Source organism: Callorhinus ursinus, unplaced genomic scaffold (genome assembly GCF_003265705.2).
Source record: "Callorhinus ursinus isolate GAN/ISIS: 27379988/994484 unplaced genomic scaffold, GSC_fseal_2.0 scaffold4, whole genome shotgun sequence".
Classification (NCBI taxonomy): domain Eukaryota; kingdom Metazoa; phylum Chordata; class Mammalia; order Carnivora; family Otariidae; genus Callorhinus; species Callorhinus ursinus.
In genome coordinates, this window is record NW_027397066.1 from 102,779,963 (window position 1) to 102,803,749 (window position 23,787).

General features: G+C 35.7%; 1 long non-coding RNA gene across 1 annotated transcript in view; it reads right to left on the minus strand.

Annotated features, from left to right (window-relative positions):
- Positions 1–358: 358 nt before the first annotated feature.
- Positions 359–23,787, minus strand: part of LOC112825772 (uncharacterized) — a 35,187-nt gene continuing 11,758 nt past the window's right edge. The window contains exon 5 of the long non-coding RNA XR_003208796.2: positions 359–594. This is a non-coding gene — a long non-coding RNA (uncharacterized lncRNA). The remainder of the gene's footprint in view (positions 595–23,787) is intronic.

Consider the following 23,787-nt stretch of genomic DNA (forward strand, 5'->3'; position numbering starts at 1 on the left):
TTGTGACAGGAAAGCCTGTTTTCCAGCAGCCTCTGGCCTTTACTTATTTCTTTCACTCCCACCAATTTATCTTCGCAGTTCTAGGGAATGTTGCCAAGTCCCCTCTAGATGGGGGTAAGCACTGTAAATCCCTAATTCCCAAACTAATCTTATAGCAGGGGACATGTTCTGGGCAGCCTTCCCATTCTGCTAACACCACACGTACTTTTTTCTTCCTGAAGTGTGTTCTATATCCTGCAAGCTTCCTTATCCAAAAGTTAATTATCAAATTTACTGCATATTTAAAAAAAAAAAAAACCCGGAACACCTGAACCTGGGACAGCACACATTATTTTTACTATACAAACTGAGAAATCAGCTTGAATTTTTATTTAACAAGTTCAGTCTAAGTTTCCCTAAACTGGAGACCATTGGAAAGAGTTGAGTTTAGTGTATTCGAAGACAAAAGAGTCCCCGTAGATCATTCAGCAGATCTTATGAATGGGTGCCAACCTTCAGTTATTCAGGAATAGATGATCCAGGATTTTCCCTTTTTAGAATTTTCTTCTGTGTCTAGGTGTTTTACTTTTGACCACTTGCTGTTTGTTATAGTCTCTATCAAAAAAAAAAAAAAAGGAGAAAAATAAGGTAATATTAAAATCCCAGTATGTTGCCATGTGATCTACCAGCCAGTACTTGTAGAAACAAAGAGCAAATTTTTATATAATTTGAACAAGAAGTTTAAGCAAATAATAATAATAAAGTTTAAAAGGCTGTGAAATTTTAATGGACTCTGAAAAAGTATGGTCTTATCACTATGTATATATATATTTCAAGTTTTTATGCAGAAATTGTTTTCTTTTAACTCTTTGAATATACTTTCTTTAAAATAACTTGTATAATTTAGTAAGCATTGATCACATTTGGCTGATTTTACAAATATGTTTTTAATACTGCGGTTGTCATAATGAATATTTTCTGGCATTCTACAATAGGAATTTTAATTTTTTAATTGCCATTAAGAACAACAATTAGGTTTATATTTTAGAAATTTTATTTTAAGTGGTATTTGGCAATAACATGAGGCATGTCACAATAATTTGGAAATGACACGATCTTCTGAGAATTAAACTTTAATGGACTGGAGCAGAGCTATGTAAAGTCATTTAAAGATGGAGGAAGAGAAGAGGGAGGAAAAGAGGAAGAAAAAGAAGGAAAAGGAGAAGAAGAGAACGGTTTCTGGGCTAGAGGGGCTAGAGCGATAGACAGTAACCTGCTGTCCCCGAAAAGAGGGGATGTCAATAGCAATATTGTATAGCAATAATATGCAAATAGCCTTAAGAAAATATTAAGAACAGAAGTAAACAACTAAATGGAATAAAACGTTATAGAGCTTGAACATGTACTTCCACACAAGTAAATACAAATAGTCACTAACATTTTGGAAATATTCCAATTTGACTAAAAATCAAAGAAATGCATTAAAGTAAACAATGAAATATCCTATTTTACCCATCAGATTGGAAAAAATTAATACCCAGTGATAACAAAAGTGTAGTGAAATTATGTTTATGATTCAACTATCAAAATGAGTAATGTAGTTCTATTTTATAGACATACAAAAATATGGAATGAAATAAAAATAGGTTATAAATCAGTATGTACGATATAGATGCTTTATCATAAGGTTTCTATCAGGCTTTGTATCTGTCTATCCATGTATCTGTAACACAGGTAGATAGCCATGTTTACATGCCTAGATTAGGAGGAGAAGTCTAGATAGATGGTTTTTTTCCCCTAAATTTACTTGTGTTTATTTCTCAGAGAAAGGATTTTTGTGTATTTTTATTTTCTCTTTTAACTTGTGTCTGTTGTGCAAATTTTTACATAAGCACACATTTTTCTAAAGTATGATTTTAAAATATAAATTAAAAGTAAATATACATACAGTAATACATGGGTGGAGGGTGAGGAACATGAGCCTCTTTCAAGGAGAAACTGATTTGGTGTTCTTCACTTTCTGTGAGACTCAGATTATCCCTGGATGTCATTAGTGTGAAAGAATAGTCTCCTATTCCCCAAAGTATGGTTTTATATTTGCTATTTTTTGTCATATGAGTGTCTTCTTTTGTGATGCTCTGGTCCAGGAGAAATTCTCAAATCACCCTCTTTAGAGATGGACTCCTGGTAAGCTTGAGTTAGTGAAAATTACCTTTAAAAGCTTATAAAACTTTAACTTCTATTTTAAACAAATAAAACTTAACATATGTTGGAATTAGGCTAGTTTGTTTTAGAAAAAAAAGAAATATGACATTTTTCTGAATTATTTGTTGACAATAAAGGTAACTATATGTGCAGCCATGAATTACGAATTTAGTTTCATTTTGGTAGACCAAGTCTCTTGTCTACAGATAATTGTTTGAAGGGAGAATTGCAATTAACCAAATTGACCTAATAGAATTAGTCCTACAATGCCTTCCCCAACACAAATCTGTTTTATGTGTTAGGTCAACCTTACAATGAGAGTTAATATATCTTTCATTCTTTTCTTTCTCAGGAGGAGTAGTCCAAAAACTTAAGCCACTGGAAACTCTTCCTATTGGCAGACTTTCTGTTAAGCTTCCTGGTTGCATTATTTCATCCCCACATGCTCTGAAGACTTTCTCAGGGCCCATGTTTTCTTCAGTCAGCACTCCAAGCAAGCAGGTGCTAGCCTTTTGCATCTTCCATGGGGAACAGGCTAGACAGAGCCAACCAACGGAAGAGCTCTACTGGGAAATTCATATGGCCAGCAGCTGTGGAATGGCCATCAGCTGTAATGTGCATTTTCTTTCAGCGCTGTCCTGAAGGGAGTGGTGAGTGGCCACTTTCCCAGATGGTCTGCATTCTAAGATGACACCATAGCTACATGACACCTCTGCTCTGAAGATGGGACATTTGGCCTTTGGATAAATATCATTCCCAGAACTTTGAACAGACTAAACTACTTTTTACCACATGGAATGTTTTCCTTATCTGTAGTTAGGCAAGAACAAAAGAGGCTTGACCATACTTTTTAAAGCAGCACTCACTTAAACATCCCTGTCAGAATAAACTGTTTTCAAATCATATCATTTCAAATACCGCTTCTAATATTGTGTAAGTCTGATGTAGGAGGTGGGGAGATAAAAAGGAAGCAGGGTAGGAAGCAGATAAAGAGAAGAGAATGCATTAAAAAAGAAAAGAAAAACGTTAAGAATTATATGTCGTTGTAATGTTGTGGTACTTCATATATTGAATGTCTAACATGTTCCCTTTTTTGCCAGTCCCTAATCACTCTATGTCATCCTCGAAATTCTCTAAGGATTCGAAGTCAGGACATTGGTGGTTGAAACATTGTTTTGGACTTTTGTAATTCCGTGCTTATTGCTCATTGCTTTTTGTTTTGTTTTTTTCAGGCGACTGGCCATGCTTCCCTATCAGCAGGGTCCCAGAGACGTCTCTGCTATCGGTTGGAATTCTCACCTCTATCTCAGAACTCGGCAGTTGCTACATAGTTATGGATTATAAAACTTCCCATCAAGTTCATATAAATATTACACTCAAATTCGGGTTTATATGCTATAGATTACTCAGTCCTCAAACTCCTTTACTCATTCAATAAAATTTTTTGAATACCTACCACGTGTCAGGTGGGGGACACTTGTGGGGATATAATGATGATGCTTGGTAGGGTTATCCCCTGTTCTCTTCTTAACATCTCATAAGATCTTTTTTCTCAAATTCCTGACTAGGTTGTGTGTATTTTATATTATTTTATATTATTATGTATTTTATATTATTTTCTGGGGATTTATTAGAATATGTAACTTTTTGTCCCAACCTAGTTTTTAATATTTCCGTAATGCTTAATATCTTATTAGACACACAGGAAATATTTGACAAAAACATATTAAAGAGAGAAAAGTTCTTAATTGGGTGTCATCATTGAAAATAGGTTTGTATGAAAAGTTTAAACAAGGAAGAGAAGATAAAACAATTGTCATATTGTATGTGTCTAGTGTTGAGCCAAAATCTATTTTAGCAATATTTCAGGTCTTATCTTAAAAATGAGCACAGGGGCGCCTGGGTGGCTCAGTCGTTGAGCGTCTGCCTTCGGCTCAGGTCATGGTCCCAGGGTCCTGGGATCAAGCCCCTCATCGGGATCCCTGCTCCATGGGGAGCCTGCTTCTCCCTCTGCCTCTTCCACTCCCCCTGCTTGTGTTCCCTCTCTCGCTGTGTCTCTCCCTGTCAAATAAATAAACAAAATCTTTAAAAAAAAAAAAGAGCACATATAAAGATTTATATCAGCGAAAGTCAGACATAGGGAATCAGTAAAACTTGCCCGATAACCTTTTTCTCATTTGCTCATTAATAGAAATTGGCCAAGGGCTTTCCTTGGGGAGTTTTGTCACCTATTCCAAGCTTATGTCTGTGTTTTTATAGTACCAAACATTTGGATTAAAAAGTGAGAAATTGCACAGATCTCTTGCTCAAACATTTGGGTAATTGATACTCTCAGATCATGGACTAGCCTTTTTCTTTTTCCTTTAGATTATAGGCCTCAGCTAACCTAAAAATACCTTGGGACTAGTAGGAATTGGAGGGACTTCCATGAAAATACACTCGTAGAGTGATCCCTTTTAAACTCTTGCGAGAAGAGGAAAGAGATATTTTTAGTTAGAAAATAATGTATGAATGTATAATCTAGTTTCTTAATATATAGCTCTTCAGGCAATAGAGGAAAACTAAGTTTCACTTGAGCCACTTTAATAAGACTTCTTAGCTACATATTTTGTTTCTAAACAGTCTGCTCTTTTGGGAAACATGCTTTAAAATTTTCATGAAATGGAAATTTCATTGTGATAGCGTCCTTGCCAAATTTCTAGAAAGTAATGCATACATAAAACTCTTTATTGCTGCCAAATTCTCCTGCTGAATTAGGAAAAAATATATTATTGCAAATAAAATATCCTCTTGATTATAACAACAATGGTCTATACTTGCATAAATACACCTTACTTACACTAGGCAATATGCACTATCCCTTACTTGCTATTGGCTGGTATTTTGACTTTTAAAGCAATTTCAGAGCCTCAAATAAGTGTTCGGTTTTTTCTTTCCCTAAACTGTGTAATACCCAGGATGTGACAAGGTTTCCCTTGGAAATTTGTTGAGTGTTATGTGAACTAATTTTTTTTTCTAACCAAATCTCTTTAACATGGTCCATTAACAGGATTCAAAGTGATTACTTTTGCTTTGGGTTAGTTTTTGTTTTAGGTTTATTTTGGTTTGGTAAATCTTTTGGTGGAAAACTACTTGGCAGTGAAATTCTCAAAAATGTAGCAGGAAGAAAAAAAAGAAAGTAAAAAGAAAGAGAAGGCAGGGGCCTGTTTAATTTTCAAATTTAATAATAGTCTGTGGATAATTGAGAGTTGGCAGATAAAATGTTTCCAGTCAACCTTGCCATCTAGAGAAAACGATTTCATAACTGCACCATATACAGAACACAGACGAACACTGTGCAGGGATGCTGCATGGAATTCATCTGTTTCCAGGATTTCAAAAGTACATAAATCCATAGTGTTTTGAATGGCTGTGTTTGTATTGAATTTTCCCTCCCCCCCTTTTTTTTTCTTTTTTTCTGGAGGAAAGTCAATCAACCTTATCCTTATCTTTTACTGCCACTTGTGGCTAAAGTATGAGTCAAAACAAAATTACGCACTTAAGTAATTATCTGTGATCTCAGAATATATTTATTTTAAGTTTCAAAAGAGAAAACATTAAAAATTAGAAAAAAGATAAAGTTAGAAGTGGAAAATGGAAACAGTCCCTTGTGAATAATGAAAGGCTTTCTGCTCACTGGAGATGCTTTAGATTACAACCCTTCTATGAATAATTGTTAACAATCACCCTTAACTGAGTAAATATTACTCTCATAACATTTATTCAGCAAAGAATATTGTATACCCAGCACTATGCACAGTGAGTTTGTGTTATTCTCACACTGACTTTAAACATGATAGGCATGGCAGTTGTACCTAACTTTAAAGTTCTTTAAAGGAAAAAATGAAAAAATCACTTTTGTAAATTGTTTTGCGCAGTTGCTACTTGTAGTAAAGAGCTCAATAATGTTAGTTTAAAATATCTTATAAAATCAAGAGTCTTGATTATTTTGTGCTCGTACAATAAAATTGTACTTTCAAGTAGGTCAAAGTTGCCCACTATGATCAGATTGTACATACTCTGTATGTTATTGTTCTTTTTGGGGTGTTCTATGCTGCATTTTTGATATCGCTGAATAAAAAAGAAAAATGGTTTTTAATAAATATTATATATTTGAAAACATGAAAGAAATAGTGTTATACTATAAGCATTATATCACAACAATAATTAAATTGACACACATACCTATTCATCATATTATAATATAAACAAGGTACAATGCATATTTAAATTTCCAACACGTGCATTTTTTTATGTTAACAATATGCGAATTTTGTTTTGCTTCGATACAACAAAAGCCTGATGATATCCCATAAAACAAATGGAAAAATATATTGAAAATGTTTCAAGATGCAGTTATTTTGTGTCTTTCTGTTGGTTGTTTTTTTGGTTGTTTATTAGTTTTTTAGAAGAGAGATACTTTGGTTCAGTGTCTGATTGCCAAATCAATTATCTTTGGTTAATAATTAAATATCCAAATTTCATTTTCTCAATCCCTTAAAAGAGGAATATTTAAGGTAAACCTTTATTTCTTTGGTTCTGCCTATTTTGAATTTTCAGGAATGTATTAACTGTTCCCCACCAAGAGGACTGCCTGGCCATGGTTTCTTCTTGGGTGTCTCCTCATTATCAGCTTTAGGAAGGCCTTGTTATTTTGGTTTTACTCTGAAGACATTTATCTGAGTTTTCCTTTCCATCCATACTCACATTTGGCATTTTGGATTTTGTTTTTTTATTCCTCCAGGGTAACATTGACTTACAGCTGCTTCAAATTTTTATTATGCTATTTTTAAAGTGGAAGAATGTAATTTCTTTTTCAGAGAAGAGATAAGTGCCTCTCTCACTGGCATTGAGAGAAAGTACCACTGTGAGAATCTGATTGGCAATTGGAGAAACTATCCCACAGTTCTACAGGACGCTCACCCCGTTGATGTGCAACCTTTCCATATATGGGCCCCTTCTAATGGCATTGTGTCTCAAGTGGCTTTTCCCGTAAGTGTCATGGGTGCCCCCGTAGCTTATCATACAACAGCATGGGGAACAGCAAGCACAATGCAATGCACGGGCTTTTCGTCATCCCATGATTGATTGCAGTGCTTAGAGGTCAGCATCCTAACATTTGGTACACAGCAATGCATTCAAAATATATTAGATCAATTGTAGAGCCAGCAATAACTGGATGACTAGGCATACAAACATGGTTAGAATGTCAGCACCATGATCACAACATGCTACTACTCAAACTAATAGTACACTATATGTTAACTAACCAGAATTTAACTAAAAATTTAAAAAAGAAAAAAAAAAGGCAGCACTATGAAGCTATACTATTCTCAGTTGTAATGAGTTTTATAGGCGTAGCTTTAGACATCATTTCACGTTATTTAACATTTAACTACATTTAACAGCTTAATAATTTGGAAGAGGGATTACCTGTTACGTTAAGGTGCGTAGCGCTATAATCTAAAGAGTGATTACATATCAATGTATAGAAGCCATATAACAGTAAAAGCATGTGGAATTTAGATGTGGTATGAAAAAAAAGTTACACTAAACCCTCAGGAGGAAAGATGTGAACAATTGTGAAATCTTACAGAAAGATTAGAACAAAATCATGTTTTATTTACCTTACTTTGTGTGCTCTGTAAAAGTAAATGATATGAATGAATGTTAGTTTGTGGACCATCTTGATTCTAATAAGACCATGCTAAAACGACTACAGTATTATGAGTTCATTTTTTTTTTTTAAAGAAGCAACCAGTTGATGGAACACTTGAGGAAAAACCGTGAACAATTAAGGCAATGTGACAGCACTGAAATATTAGACAAAATTCAAGCAAACAAGTTTCTTCAGGCAATCAAATATGAATTGTCAGGCCTCACAAAAAATAGATCACATTTTCCAGCAAAGAAACCAGGACCAAAATAGCAACAACACTTAGTACATCCTGTATAATTAAGCACATTTGCAAACTAAGGTTGAAACTGCTGACAAAAGTGTCTTGTGGTGCCTGTGTCTATATGCAGCTTGTTTCCTGAAGAATGACTAGGGGAAGAAATAATTGATAAACTAAATATCTAATATATAAACATATCATTTAAAATGTTTCTGCTTCCTGATTTATCAGCAAGGGTCCCAAGGAGGGGAGGGAAAGGCTAAGCTCCCATTGTTTACAGTGGACTTAAAATTACACAGTAAGAGGAAACAAAGGATAGTCTTGGAATACTCTGTTAAAAAAGTTTTCAATGAGAATTCCAGAGAAGCCATGATATTAAACAGATGTATTATTTTCCGGACTTTAAGAATGAACAACAATCATTGTACATATACACAGAATACTTTGTCTTAATATTTATTGTTTTCCCAATATAAATAGCGATAAAGCAGTGTGGTAACACTGTGTTTGAGATGATAGAATGGTCAGCGGTTTATCAAACTTTAAATCTTGAGTTCTGATTGAATTTTTCAATTCAACCTTTTTTAAAATGTCATTTTCAGAATAAATTTGGAAATGACGTTATTTTCAGAATAAATTTGGAAATGATGTCATTTTCAGAATAAATTTGGAAATGACAATTTCTAATAAATTGTTCACTAGTCAAACTAAAAGCAAATCTCCCTTCAAAATCCATTTCTTTTCATCGAGGTCATATAAGTCTCTTTGGGTTTCAATATTGTCTCTGAATTAGCTAACCTACACAGCAACCTACAGCATTGTAATTTCAAAATAGGATGAGTATGGGAGTGCAGACATCACTTTGAGATTCTGAGTTTAATTCTTTTGGATATATATATACGCAGAAATGGGATTTCTGGATCATATGGTAATTCCACTTTTAAATTTTGAGGAATCTCCGTACTGGTTTCCATGGAGGCTGCACCATTTTACAACAACCATGAAAATGTACCCTAGCCTGATTTCCCCCAGGCTGTTTGTTTTAAAGAACTGTCACATTGGCCCATTCTTCGCTCTGAGATTTGCTAACTATATTGAATAAGCATCCACCAGCTTTGATTTCGTTACTCTCAAATTCCCTTTTCCCCCATGTTGCCAGTTTTCTGATGATTTTCACGCAGTCTGTTACTTTTATGATGGTGGAAAAGGGGAGTGGCCCTGCTGTTGGGAAGGGCAGCCTGGAGAAGGGGGATTTGCATTTTAGGCCTCTGCCATGTCCTAAATGACTTGTTGCCCCCTGGGCTTGCTCTTCTTTTTATTTTGTTGACACCTTGAAAATCACTGCCAAAACCTTGCAAATTTTATCAGGGGCTGAGTTTTCTCTTTCTGGTTGCCATTTGCCTTCTCTCCCACCGCGGTGTCTACCTTCCATCCTGACTGCCATTCAATATCGTGCTCTGCGCCTGGAGGAAGCCCACCCAGTTGAACCCGTCTACAATGCAGACCTATTAAAATTCTGTTTACTGTCCTAACACCAGAGAAATGTTCCTAAAAGAATTTTTGAATTGTGGATGTGTTCATTTATTCCCTTTAACAACTTTAGACACAAAAGAGATCCAAGCTGTTGGTAGCTAGTGTTTAAATTGCCAGATAAAATAAGAACAATTAAATGAAGACAAGTAGCTTGAAATACGAAGCAAAGCCTCAGACTTACAGAAAATGCAGTTTGGCAAGGAAGGTGACTTAGGTCACCTCTGCACGTCTAAACTCAATTTTGCCACACAGTCTCAATCTGGACTCTCACTGTACATAGCAACAACACTGGAAAAAATAGTTTAGAACAAGTTACTCTTAAAGAAAACCTTTCTGTGTTTCTAAACAAATGTCTGCCTTTAGTAAGGGCTGCAAATTACCTTTTTTAAGTACATTTATTTAAAAAGATTCAGTTACAGTGTAATCCATTTCTCTCCAGCAGAAATGCAAAGTGGCCTTCTTGGTGTAGTTCTCTTTTTGTTGATTTTGTCATTTATGATCCATATGCTTGTAATGATCACCAGTTATTGTCAGGTGATTAAGTTCCACAGACAGAAATAAGATTTGCTGTTGAAAAATACCTGATTATCTATTGTGTATGGGAGATAAATAGACACATAGAGATGGTATTGCTGAGATTCATGAAAATTAAAAGATAAAATTGCTCACTTTGTAGATCTCATATTTGCCTTGAGGATGAAGCTAAATAATATTATAGGAAGAATTAATTACAAGCCTGCATAGTTAATGCTTAAGAAAACGGAAGCAATGGAAATTCTTCTGATGTATCTCATTCCATTCTCATTATTGGATTTAAAAAAAAGGAAATTAAAGTTTTACTGCTTGGTTGTTCAACTCCTCATTTTGCTTCCATACTATCCTTGAAGACCTCCAAGGACGTTGTGGTGTGACTGGAGTATGCCAATGTCAGATGCTGTGATCCTGTACTGTTTGTGATTTGGGGAATGCCTTCTACTTTTTTCCTCACACGAGGTTCTTTATATTAACCTAGGATAATAAACGTCCATGTGGCATACCCCAGTTGGAATAAGCTTTGTTTAGCTTCTATTTAAAAAAAAAAAAAATCCAAGTTCCTGTCAGAACTTTTCTTCCCATAATATACTTCCTGTAGTGTAAATAGTGTATATAACTACACAGCAATATTGGCATTTCTTATCTATCCTTCCACCACCCGAGTATTCTGAAATCTTTGGCCAGATATGTTTAGTAGGACTGTTTTGATAGCGGTTCCGCCCAGATATCTCATTTCTTTTATTCTCTTTATTCTCTGATACCTACCAAGTCTGCTTTCGTTTCAGGAATCCCATGCTGATTCACAGGGAGCTGGTTACTTTCTTATATGAATACCAACAAACACTATTAAAAATCCCCAGTGTCTCAATCAGCAACTGCTCAGCTTTTAGTCTTGAAGATACAGAGATGACAGCAACTACATGTTAATTCATGTCACTATTTCTTCCTGACCCACACAATGCAGTCCGCAGGTTGAGTGGAGGCAGCTCCTCTCAGAATATGTGCTCTGCAAGGTTGTCCAATTCAGCTACCAAGGGATGAATCCTTTCTCCATGACGGAAGCCCCCCAGAAAGAAGAGAAAAATTCCTTAGCCTGTGATTTCAAAAAGTTTTAGAAAATAAATATCTTATTCAGAGAACCTCCTTTTGTGATGACTTCTTGAACTGCATCATCTAATTTCACCCTCATCCTGGGTGGTCTGAGGTCTTGCTCTCTGACACAGGGCCCACAATAATGTGTGTCAACAGCAGCATTGAATACAGGGCTAAGCAGCTAATAATCCTTTATATTACTCAGAGCCAAAATACTTCTGCAAGGTGATTTGCAAATTTCAGATTTAAATTGTCATATTGGGACAAAAAAGTCCTTGAGCTGAACATGTAACAATGGAAAGACTACAGCTTTTCTACTTAATTGCAATAATAACTGAATATCCAAGTAATTGCTCTAATGGCATTAGAATTGGCTTCTGTTTATTCATTCACTCAATACAAGTTTGTTGAGTTCATTTTATACAATGTCATGCTGGGTTTGGAGGAGGGGGTATAAACAAGTAGAACAAGGTCTTTTTCTTCAGAGACCTAACAGTCTGGTGAGGAAGAAAGACTTAAAAAAGCAACAGTTATTATTTATAAATATTATACTAGAGCTGTTATTCTTACCCAGAAACATATGGGAGTTTCTTTTAACATTTAAAAAAAAAATACATACTTGACTATGCCCTTACGAGTTTTGAAAAGCTTCACTTTGATTCTAATATGCATGTCTGTTAGAGTCATATAAAGATGATGCTAGCATTCAGCAGTGGAGAGATGATTAACTCAGGATGGGAGGCAACTTTTGGTCTAGGGCACTCTTAATCTGGGTCTTGAGCTAACGTGGGAGTTCACTAGGTAGAGAAAATGGAAAAGGCATTGGAGTCATAGAAACAGTAGAAGAAAAGGTATATAAGAGTGTTTATGAATAGAGGAAAGATTATCATGTTTAAGGATAGCATGTCACAGCAGTGACTTCTAGAAACCTGTTGTAAGGAAAAACCCAGACTTATGTTGACCAATCACAACATAAAATGTCCTTGGAAGTCAACATGTCAACAAGAATTTGACTCAAAGCCAACAACTGTGTCTGTGTAAGAGCAAAGTTTGTTTTCTCGCAAGGACAAAACCAGTGCATATGGTTATGGGCAAGGATGACAGTGTATAAACTGGTTCCACCCTTTGAAAAAATTTTGTTTCAAAACATTTGTTCTCTAGGGAATATCCTCCTGAATGGATGTCATAGATGAAACTCTGCCTTCTCTTCATTAGCATTCTTTCCAGTTTTGAATAAACCAGAAGTGAGGTATAAATTGGTATGTGAGGTCAATGAGCCTATAAGATAGCTATATTTATGTACCACACATTTTGCTAAACATTTTTAAAATATTGCATTATTTAAACTTCTCTACTCTAGTGTTTATTAACCCCATTTTACTGATGAGAAAAGCAGGGGCTTTGATAAAGTGAAAAGCTTGTCTAAGATAACTTGGTATTCAAACCCACACAGACTCCAAAGTCTGGTTTTTTATGATTCTGCTACACAGTCTTCTTTTATAATTTAGAAACACTTTTCTCATAAGTACTCAACTTATAAGGAGGGGTATGTCAGAAAACACTTACTAATTCCATAGAACAAAGTATAGTGTACTGTATGTAAGATAGAGAAAAAGCTGTCAAACAATAATGTCTTCACCTGCAAGCATGAATTACTTTCAAGTGTCATCTTGAGAATTTAAAGGGGACTTGATAACTTCCATGACTTATTACTTAGTTTTTTCTTCAAATTGAACTTTAAGATGAAATGTACTCTATACAGGGACGCCTGGGTGGCTCAGTTGGTTAAGCGACTGCCTTCGGCTCAGGTCATGATCCTGGAGTCCCGGGATCGAGTCCCACATCGGGCTCCCTGCTCGGCAGGGAGTCTGCTTCTCCCTCTGACCCTCTTCCCTCTCATGCTCTCTATCTCTCATTCTCTCTCTCTCAAATAAATAAATAAAATCTTAAAAAAAAAAAAAAGAAATGTACTCTATACAGAAGGAAACTCTCAAATGGAACTTAAGAGGAGGAATAAGATAGTTCTTAAGTGTTTACTGCTCCTTTTTCCCCAGCTCAGAAAACTGGTCTGAAGTCCTCTTTTCTCCAATTTACAGGGTCAGACCATTTTCTTTCATGGATATGTAAATCCTTCAGTTCCACATTGGCTCAAACGTCAGCTTTATTATTCTCATCTTTCTGGGAATCTATGATTTACTGATCCCTTGTCAGTCCTCCCATTCACTGAAGGATTTGACATGACTTTTTTCTTCACCCCAGATGTCTGATATTATCAAGGTGGATTTAACATTTATTGAATCAACCAGTATGCTAGCTTTTCATTTTCTGTATTTTGAGAGTAGTAATCCTCTACTTCAATCTTGAAATCTGGACTCACATCTTTAAATTCCTAACCTCACCTCTTCAAATTTCCAACTTTCCCATTCCATTAAAAATGGAGCAATCTCCTATCACAAAGCCAGTAGGCATTACTCTGTTCTTAATTGCTTTGTTTGGCAACATCCTTATATTTGAAATGTTCTTTTCCATAAGCTTCTATGATACTATACTATCCTGGCTTTTTATTCTTTAACTTTTCTTTTTTTTTTTCCCAGTACATTGGACTTTATTTTTTTTAATTTAATTTTATTTTATTATGTTATGTTAGTCACCATACAATACATCATTAGTTTTTGATGTAGTGTTCCATGATTCATTGTTTGCATATAACACCCAGTGCTCCATTCAGTACGTGCCCTCCTTAATACCCACCACCAGGCTAACCCATCCCTAAACCCTCCCCTCTAGAACCCTCAATTTGTTTCTTGGAGTCCATAGTCTCTCATGGTTCGTCTTCCCCTGTCATTTCCCCCCCTTCATTTTTCCCTTCCTTCTCCTGATGTCCTCCACGCTATTCCTTATGTTCCACAAATAAGTGAAACCAGATGATAATTGTTTTCTCTGCTTGACTTACTATTCTTTAATTTTTCTGATTGTTCCTTTTTAATTCCTCTTCATAAGTTTATTTTCCTTTTCAGTTTTTCAATGTCAGTATTCTTTAGATATTCACCCACAATCTCTTCTTACTGTAAATACATTCTCTGAGTAATCTCATTTGTATTTATGATTTTTAAGTCCACTCCCTATCTGGATAACTGTAGCTCCCACAGACTTTGGAGATACATATCCAACCATCTGCCAGACTTTATAGTTTGGTGAAGGATTTTCAGGCAAAGAGAATCTTTGCACAGGCCGGAATAGCAGTGAATTTATGGGCTCTTAAAGTGTTTCCGTTGGAGTTAAACTGGAGAATGGCAAGTGAGACCAGAGAGAAATGACAGATATTATTTATGGAGTCCTTTATAAAACATACAAAGAGGTATGGATTTTATTTTAAGAGCAATATCAAGCAACTGAAATTTTCTAATCATGGGAATGATACTGTGATTAGAAAGATCACTGTGAAATCGGATAGAAAATGGGTGGTTTAATAAAAGCCAATGGAAAGTGGCCAGTTGGGAGACTTTTACCGTAATGTTTGTGAGAAGTTTTGGGAGCCTGAAATAAAAGAATATAAATGAAGAGAAATGTTCAATAAATGTTTACTAGAATAAAGAATCTTTTAGTAAGCACTAGATCTTCAGTTGATGTGGAATGGACTCCTTTTACATTGAAATACATTTAATGAGTACCTGAAAATTATATATGGGAATATGACCAGGGAAATATTTTAAGTGGCTATATGTAGTTGAAATTTATCAATAATAAAATAAAATATGTCAAATTGAGGGCACCTGGGTGGCTCAGTTGGTTAAGCGACTGCCTTCGGCTCAGGTCACAATCCCCAGGGTCCTGGGATCCAGTCCCACATCAGGCTCCCTGCTCAGCGGGGAGCCTGCTCCTCCCTCTGCCTCTGCCTGCCACTCCCCCTGCTTGTGCACTCTCTCTCTCTCTCTCTCTCTGTCAAATAAATAAAATCTTTAAAAAATATATGTCAAATTGATTATTCTGGAGGTTTTATTTGATCCCAATACAATTGATTGATAAATAAGAAATCTGAAAAGCAAACAAGCAAGTAAAATAAAAAGAGCAAAACCAACAACAAAAACATGGATTTACTGTCTGTACTTTGCTAAAAGAAAAAAAATTGTACTGAATAAATTAATTGAAGTTAAGTTTAAATCTGTTGGTTCAATTTTTAAAAATGAGTTTATTTGGTATTTTTAACTATCTCAATGTTAATTAAACTAATTGTTCACCTGCAAACATTTTCATTTATTTAACCAGATATGGAAAAATTATCAATCAACTTCGCTATATTTTAATTTTGTACACACATTCTCATAGGTGCTACTAGGCAAAATGTGTTTCAGAGGGCTTTTAAAGGACCATTTACATTATTATTTTTTATTTGCACTTTTACATTTTATTTACATTAAAAATTTTTTTTTGTTGTTTGTTTAGGTTACCTGGAAGAAAAATATTTTTTTTTAAAATTTCAACATATAATGTTATTATTATTTTCAGAGTAAGATATTCTGAACATAATAATAATAATTTACGTTAAATAACACTGCCATATAAATGTTCTTATTCCTTTCTGAAGTATTCTATGATCTGAATATGGACCATATTTCTCGGGTTACAGCAGTGAAAATCAGACTTTGGTTGAGTGACTTATGGAGCTGTCAGGCTGCTTATTCTAGTATACTTTAGATCACAACTATATATAGGATATTAGCTTCCTATGATTGCTGTAACAAATTACCACAACCTGAATAGCTTGAACCTGAGCAGAATAAACACAAATTTATTCACTTACGGCCTGGAGGTCAGAAGTCCTAAATGGACTTCTTAAATGGATTTCAGTGAGCTGAAATCAAGGTGTCAAATGTGTCAGGCTACCTCCAGAGGCTCTGGGAGAAAAGCCATTTGCTCACCTTTTCCAGCTTCTCCAGGACTCTGTATTCCTTGGGTTGTGGCCTCTTCTTCCTCTTCAAAGGCAGTGGCATAGGTTTTCTCTCTCTGACTCTGCTGACCTTGGCTTCCATCATATAGTCTTCTTTTCTGTCTGCAGTCAAATGGCCCTCTGTCTCCTGCTTACAAGGACTTAAAAGAATACCTTTCTGGATAATTCATAAAATCTCCCCATTTCAAGATCCTTAACTTAATCATCTGCGAAGTCCCATTAGCCATATAAATTAACATTTATTTGTTTCCAGAGATGGAGGCCTGACTACTTTTAGGGGCCATTATTAAGCCTACAACATGCAGTAAAACCACAATATCAGTATTCATTTTTTTCCCCTGGCATTTCACTACCAGCTTTCTCAGTGCTTGAGGCAGAGTAAGAGATGAGTTTTCTTTCATTTTGTATTGTTTTTGCTTGATTGCACTGCCAAGATCCATTGCATACTACATATTTTTGGAGTTGTAGCCCTGGATAGAAGAAGCAGGCAATAAAGTTGCTTTAGGAGAATGGTTCTCCAACAGGAGTCTTTTCCGTGCTGTTATTCTCATTTCTGTATCTTCTCCCTAACAGTATGTTCAATATGGTGGGTTTGTTTCTCTCAGCTGAGGAGATGAGGTAGAAAAATGGCAGCTCTGGTAACTGGATTATATGTCCCCTAATGGGGAACAAAAAAAGGATTCTCTTCTCTCTTTTCCCAAGAAGACATGTTCTCTTCGTTTTATGGCTTTAACTGAGAGAATAGAGCTCTGTAAGGCACACAGAATCAATATTTATGGTGGAGGCGCCTGGAGGGAGGATGTTCTGATCATCCTATTATACGTGCCAATGTTTGTGATCTTTGAAAAATCTAAGGCACTTTGCTCAGGAGGCATATTTTTAACCCTGGTGGCCTTAACCACAAATTCCAACTACTTAATTACATTCCGCCTAGAGTGTCCTTCCATGTGTTCCAGAACTCATGGTGGTTTTCATTTCCTATCCTAAGCTGCTCGGTTGTTGTGCTATTGTTATTATTTAACATTCCTGAGAGCAGACAGATGCACTGTTTGAAACAAAAATATATATTTCCTATTGAATGAGCTAATAATCTAAAATCTGGTTGCCATATTCCGTCTCCAAAGTTGAATAAAAGAAATGCATTAAAGGAAACATAATGAAAGGAAACAGTGAAAGAAAATACAAGACAAGGCATCAGTCCTGGTTAAAACCCAAACCAGCTGATGTGGAGAATAGACCACTCTGTGACTTCGGGTCTGGCTAATGTTCTCAACCGAGCAAAAACAATAAGACACTTGTGCTAGTGTTGTAAATGGACAGGGTTATTATTTTTCTAACAAAATGACTTACATTTGTTTGAAGGGAGGATCACAGGACGACTGGAAATTTCTCACAGTGACGGCATTCCATTTAAAATCACTGTTGTACCTTATAGGCTCAGCGGAGAAGCAGTGTAGCGGTGATTGATTATTACTCGCCCTGGCCCTGCTCTTCTATTTCAATGGAAAGGCTCTGTCCTTTTCAAACAAATCCCTTCAATTGTGCTTTGAGGTTGGGTACTACCTCCGCCTTGGGCAATTACAACCTCCTGATCCGCTTTCTTTAGTCTGACTTCTGTCTCCTCCTATCTACCTGCCTTTTACTCTTGGTATATAAACACGCAAGTCCCTTTCAGGTAGAATGATAGCAATATTTTGGAAAAGAGACAAATATTCTTTTCTGTTTTGCATTTCCTGAATAGAACATCCCCCCCACCCCAGTTTTGCCAGAGCCATCTGTTTGCCTTGGGGAGAACTGGAATTGTGGAAGCTAGACGGAACTGAGTCAGAGGCGGCCGCTGTGCAGCTTCTGACATCCAGAATAAAATATTTGACTTGACTGCAAGACCAAAGATTTGAAAGCCAGGCTTGGTTGGGAGAAAAAAAAATATATTATTTTTTAAACCCTCTAGCTTCCACTAACGTACCAATGTATTGAGTATTTGGCTTGTCACCCTAGAACATAGATAGTTTCCTTTTACCAAGGATAAAGAAGTCAGAATTTGTTATGAAGAAAGTCCACCATAAAGGCGAGTAGGGAAGCCTTTCCACTGGTGTCGCTAGATCAGAGGTGGGTGAAGTCTATGTTGAAGCCCGTCTTTCCTGATGGTCCCTTTTAAGCCATGGTTTCAAATGTGACACAGGTTATGAAGTCTGAAGAAAAGCCACAAGTGCAGCAGAGTTGATACCACAAAGTTCCTGTTTAGAACACTGGGAGTAAGCACACATACATTTTCCTTCCATATCAAAGACCATTCTAGGCTCCCTCCATGGGAAAGCAACATGGAGATGGGCAGGAGGCGTAAGGGACACATTTGCCCAAATCCATGAAGGACATGTTTTCCTCCAGCCCGCATACCATCTTGGCAAGGAGGAAGGGAATGTGAAGAATAGTTCTGATGGGAAATTGTACTTTTGATTCTTTAGCCACTAGATTGTTTCATATAAAAAGAAACGATTTAAAACCACATAAAGGTGAAGTGCATTTTTCTAACAACTTTAAGTAAATTTGTGCCTCCACTAACCAGAGGGGTGAAGGAATAGATATTTCTGAGATATTTTTAAATGCCAAACATTCATGAAACACCCTTCTTATGTTTGAAGTTTGCCCCTTTTGAGTACAGCCTCTGCTATGGAGAAGCCAGAATTTATTCTCCCAGTTGTCCTGTGACTGATGTGCAGAATCTTGTAAGATGTGATCAGATAAAACTTTGATTCAAAAGTGAGCCAAATACCACAAACAGGAACAGCAAAAGTATCTGACTTCTGACATCAGGCCCTGCTTTTATTAGCATGAGCTGGGTCCCCAAAACATTAGTGCAAACTGCATTATCATCATCAATGCTTAGTAAAAATGGCAGAGTATTTTCACTGGAGTAACCCCATTTTGTAGTTGTTCTTGGGTGCATGGTTTACACGCTTGACCTCAGAGATTCTGGGAGCTACCTATCATGCTTTATTAAATTCATTTTCTGCTCAAACTAGTCTCTGATCCCTAGGAACCATAACTAATAAGAGTTAAATTTCTTCAGTGTTGACTATGGACTGTACACTAACTTAAGCACTTTGCATGTTTTATTTATCTCATGTAATTCCTCTCAAACGGATACTATTATCTACATTTTACAGATGGGGTGACTTAGATAGAGGGAGACACAGCAACATGCCCAAGGCAGGTTAACCAGTAAGTGGTAGACCTGGGATTCAGACTCAGGATATCCAGCCTCATAGCCTATATTTTTACCAGTATGCTTTAGACCCTAAAATATATTTTGTAATATTTATACATTATATATTTTTTATCTTCATATATTTTTTATATTATAAAGATTTATGTAACTTTATCTCTTTCTCTGTCTACACATACACACCTTTTTTTTTTTTTTTTGGTCTATTTATATAAGGCATGAGTAAATCACTAAGATTTCTTGAGAAATCTTCCACCTATGTCATTACTGCTTATAAACACTGCTCTACTTCCTATTTTTGTCATTATCAGATGTGTTGAGAACATGGTTTACTCTTACTTTTCCTCCCTTATTCCCTATTTTCCATTCCTCAATCCACGAAATACAGCTCCCTCTCTTATTGCTTCATGAAACTGCTCTTGGTCAAGAGCGAAGCCATTATCAATAGTCTCTTTTTGGATCTTTATCCTTACTCTAGCTCTCTATGGCATTTGGTACATGAATGCTTACTTCCTTCTCAGTCTCTAACCATGTGGTTAATGTGATATTTTTGTGGCCTAGTTTTTTATTCTAGAATGTAGGCCAGTATTTCTCAGGACCCTTCCTGGGCTCTGTCTCCTCTGACACACATGAAATCTAATTTTAAGTTCTCAATCTTATTTTATTTTCCCTGGATGAACTATAGATATTCCACATATAGAAACATTGATGAATCTCTACTATATCTTAAGATCTGTAATTCCATATTATGTTGTCTGCTGGAAATCCCCCCCAGAAGACATCTTAAGTTCAAACTTAAAATTCCCCAATTAAACTCATCTTCTCTTTCCTCCCCACATTTCTCCTCCAGCTCCATTCCCATTATCAGATAAGGGAACAACCATCAAGGCTATCAAAAAGCCCACAAGTCATCTACTCCTTCTTTTTTATCCTCATGCCCTTTCTCCAATTAGCCCTGATGAACTGGATTCACTGCCTTCTTAATAGCTCACATCCATCCCATCCTTAACATCTCTACCAGCCCTGTTTTTATCTTTCTGTCTTTCTTACTGCAACAGCTCCTTAAATCCATCTGATGGGATTTCCTCTGTATTTTTCCACCTCTAGCAGAATAAGCTCTAAAAAGCAAAATGGTAATTTTTTTTTTTTTTTACTTCTCATTTAACATCTTTCAGTTGCTCCCCATTACTCAGGATGTAGTCTGAGCTTCTAAGCCAGTACTTATTTGATCAGGCCTGTGCTTATCTAGATACTTTATTATCACACAACTCTCTGTCTACATACCACATTCCATCCAACTGATTTATTTGCAGTTCCCCCAAATATACATGCTCTCTCATGCACCTGTTTGCATTTGCTATTAAATTCATCTGACACAGTTGGCTTACTCCCACTCATCCATCAGAACTCTGCTCAGACTTTACGCCTCACATGTCTTTCTGTGTGCTCCTCTTAATGATAACAGAGTTAATGCTGTGATGTTGTCTTACTCGTTGACCAAACTTTCAGAAGGTATTCACTATGTCTTCTATCTCAGAATATTGAGGCCTTCCATAATGACTGGGTTACTGTAGAACTAAATATTATTTTGTCAAATGAAATAGCAACAAAATTACACATTTATTTTAAAGTTGAGCAAATTAATGCTCAGAGAGTTTATTTTTTAATTTTTATTATTTTTTTAAGATTTTATTTATTTATTTGAGAGGGAAAGAGAGCATAAGCAGTGGGGAGGGGCAATGGGAGAGGAAGAAGCAGACTCCTCTCTGAGCAGGGAACCCTTTGATCCCAGGACCCCAGACCATGACCTGGGCTGGAGGCAGACACTTAACCAACTGAGCCAGCCAGGTGCCCCAGGCTCAGAGACTTTAAGGACTTGTCCAATGTCATACTGCTAGTAACTGACAAAGGTGTAACTCCTCAATAATCTTTGATTTACATTATTAGAATGTAACAAAAAGCTTAAAGTACAGAAGAAACTCAATATATTTTTGTTGAATGAATGAATGTAAAAGGAAAAGGAAAAAAATCTTATTTTCTATAACAAAAATGTTCAAAAGAAGTGAATTTCAAAATAGTGCAGAGGAATGAAGCTAAAATATATCACTTTTGTATTAAAAATGTTCTTAATAAGTGGTAATATTTGAAACAAATATTTTCAGCTTGGTCTCCTGATTCTGTAGGGGCCCAAATTATATTTGTAATTTTCATTCTCTAAATATGATGTAGTTGGTCATATTGAATATTATCATATTAAAATTAAAGGTAGTAATACATTTCATGTGAAAAAGCAAGTAAACATCACCCAGATTTATTTAGTAATATTTTGAATGCTAAAATAGTTTCTAAATAAGAGTGTTTTTCTAAATTAGTAAAACAATACATATTACCATACATGGGAGGCAGATTTCAAAGACTGCACTAGAGATCTCCATCTTCTGGTGTTAAACCCTATATAATCCCCTTCCCCTTGAGTGTAGGTAGGATCTGTGTTTTCTTAATAAGACAACAGAATATGGAAAAGGTGATGGATGTCACTCTCATGATTGCACTATGTTATATAAGACTTTCTTTTAGCTGACTAGAGTGAGTTGTCTTTGCTGTTGGCTTTGAAGAAAAAGAGCACCACACTGTGAGAGGGTCACCTACCAGGACACCATGGTGGCCTCTGGGAGCTGAGAGCAACCCTCCGATCCCCCTTCCTCCCCGGCCCCCCATTGATAACACCAAGAAAACAGGGAACTGAGCTCTACACAGGGAATTGAATATGAGCTGGGATAGGTCAGAAGGGATGGTAGCCCAGCCTACACCTTGATTTTTTTCATCTTTGTCAAAGGACCCAGTTAAGGTATGTCTGAGCTCCTGACCCATGATAACTATGAGATAATAAATGTGCTCTTTTAAGTTGCTAAGTTTGTGGTAATTTGTTATGTATGAGTTTAAAACTAATTGACTACAGGTTACTCCTCAATATATTTAGTATAACATTACCTTCAAATTTCAAGAAAAAACAAACATGTTAATGAAAAGCAAAGTTTCAAAGCATTAAGGGAAAAGAAAAAGTAATGATATCTTAATTAAATAATTCAGGTTTCAAAACACGACAGACAAGCTGTTATGAGAAAAATCCATGATAAATCAATTGAGAATGAATAGTAATGTCATGCATCCATTTTAATGATGTAGAAAAGAAAGGGAAGCCCAACCATATTCTTCTCCTAGGTTTAAATCAATATTTATCCAGTACTTTTTGTTGTAAAGTATTCTGTGGCTATTACTATTTTGCACACTATGGCAGTTCAATCTCTGTTCTATTTAGGAAAACAAAACTATGTCACAAATACGTAAAAATTATACAAAATAAGTAATAATTTTCAGTAAAAATAATGCAAATTCCAAGAAGTTCTAAGATTATTTATCAGTAAATATCAGCAATTTACTTCTCTGAAATAATTGTGTCTCATAAGCTGGTCTTTCCCAAACTCATTTCCTTCCTTCACAGGGTCTAAAACATGTGATTTGGTCACTATCAAAAATAACTTCTAAGTATTTTCACCTTACATTTTAAGAAGATAGAAGATAAAACTTAAAAAAAAATAAATAAATGTTTAAAGAACCAAACATTTAGTAGTTTTAATTCCTGGTCTCCAAAACTAATGTGGGGAAGAAATACAAAGGACCTATGTGTATCTTAGATTGTTACGTGCGGTTTAAAAATTCAGCAAATGAAGGAAACTTAATTTGAAAATTTGATAGCTAGCATCTGCCAGGGTTTTTTACAACATGGACAGAAGACCCAGACATTGTTATTAGGCTTTGGACTTTGAGTAATCTATTAAAAAAAAAAAATGTGGAGAATGTAAATGCTTAAAATTTGCTATTTTAAAATACATGAAACTCAGGTATTGACTTTTATGGCTGCTTACTACCTCTCATTTGTAATTTAAAATATTAAAATTAAGAATCTAAGAAATAAATGATACTCTAAAAAATTCCCTTCCAACTGTGTGAAAAATACCATAGTTTTATGTTACAGTAACATGCCCTATTTTGTTAAGTCTTAGCATAGACTTTCCTATTTTCAAATTCTTTAATGTTCTGAGTTTTAATGGCATTATCATTGTGTATTTGTGATAGGATGACTAGCCTTAGGTAGAAATTGTTACTCATTTCTTGCTTCATAATGTTCTGGGTACAATATGTCCCAACAATTTTTTCTCTATTTTCCTTCCTGCAGCTGATCTGATATTAAAGTGCTGGCTTTAATAAGCTTCCACTTTAGTCTAAAAGAGATAATTTAAGAAATCAGAAAGTAGAGGCTGCCAAAGCTCACT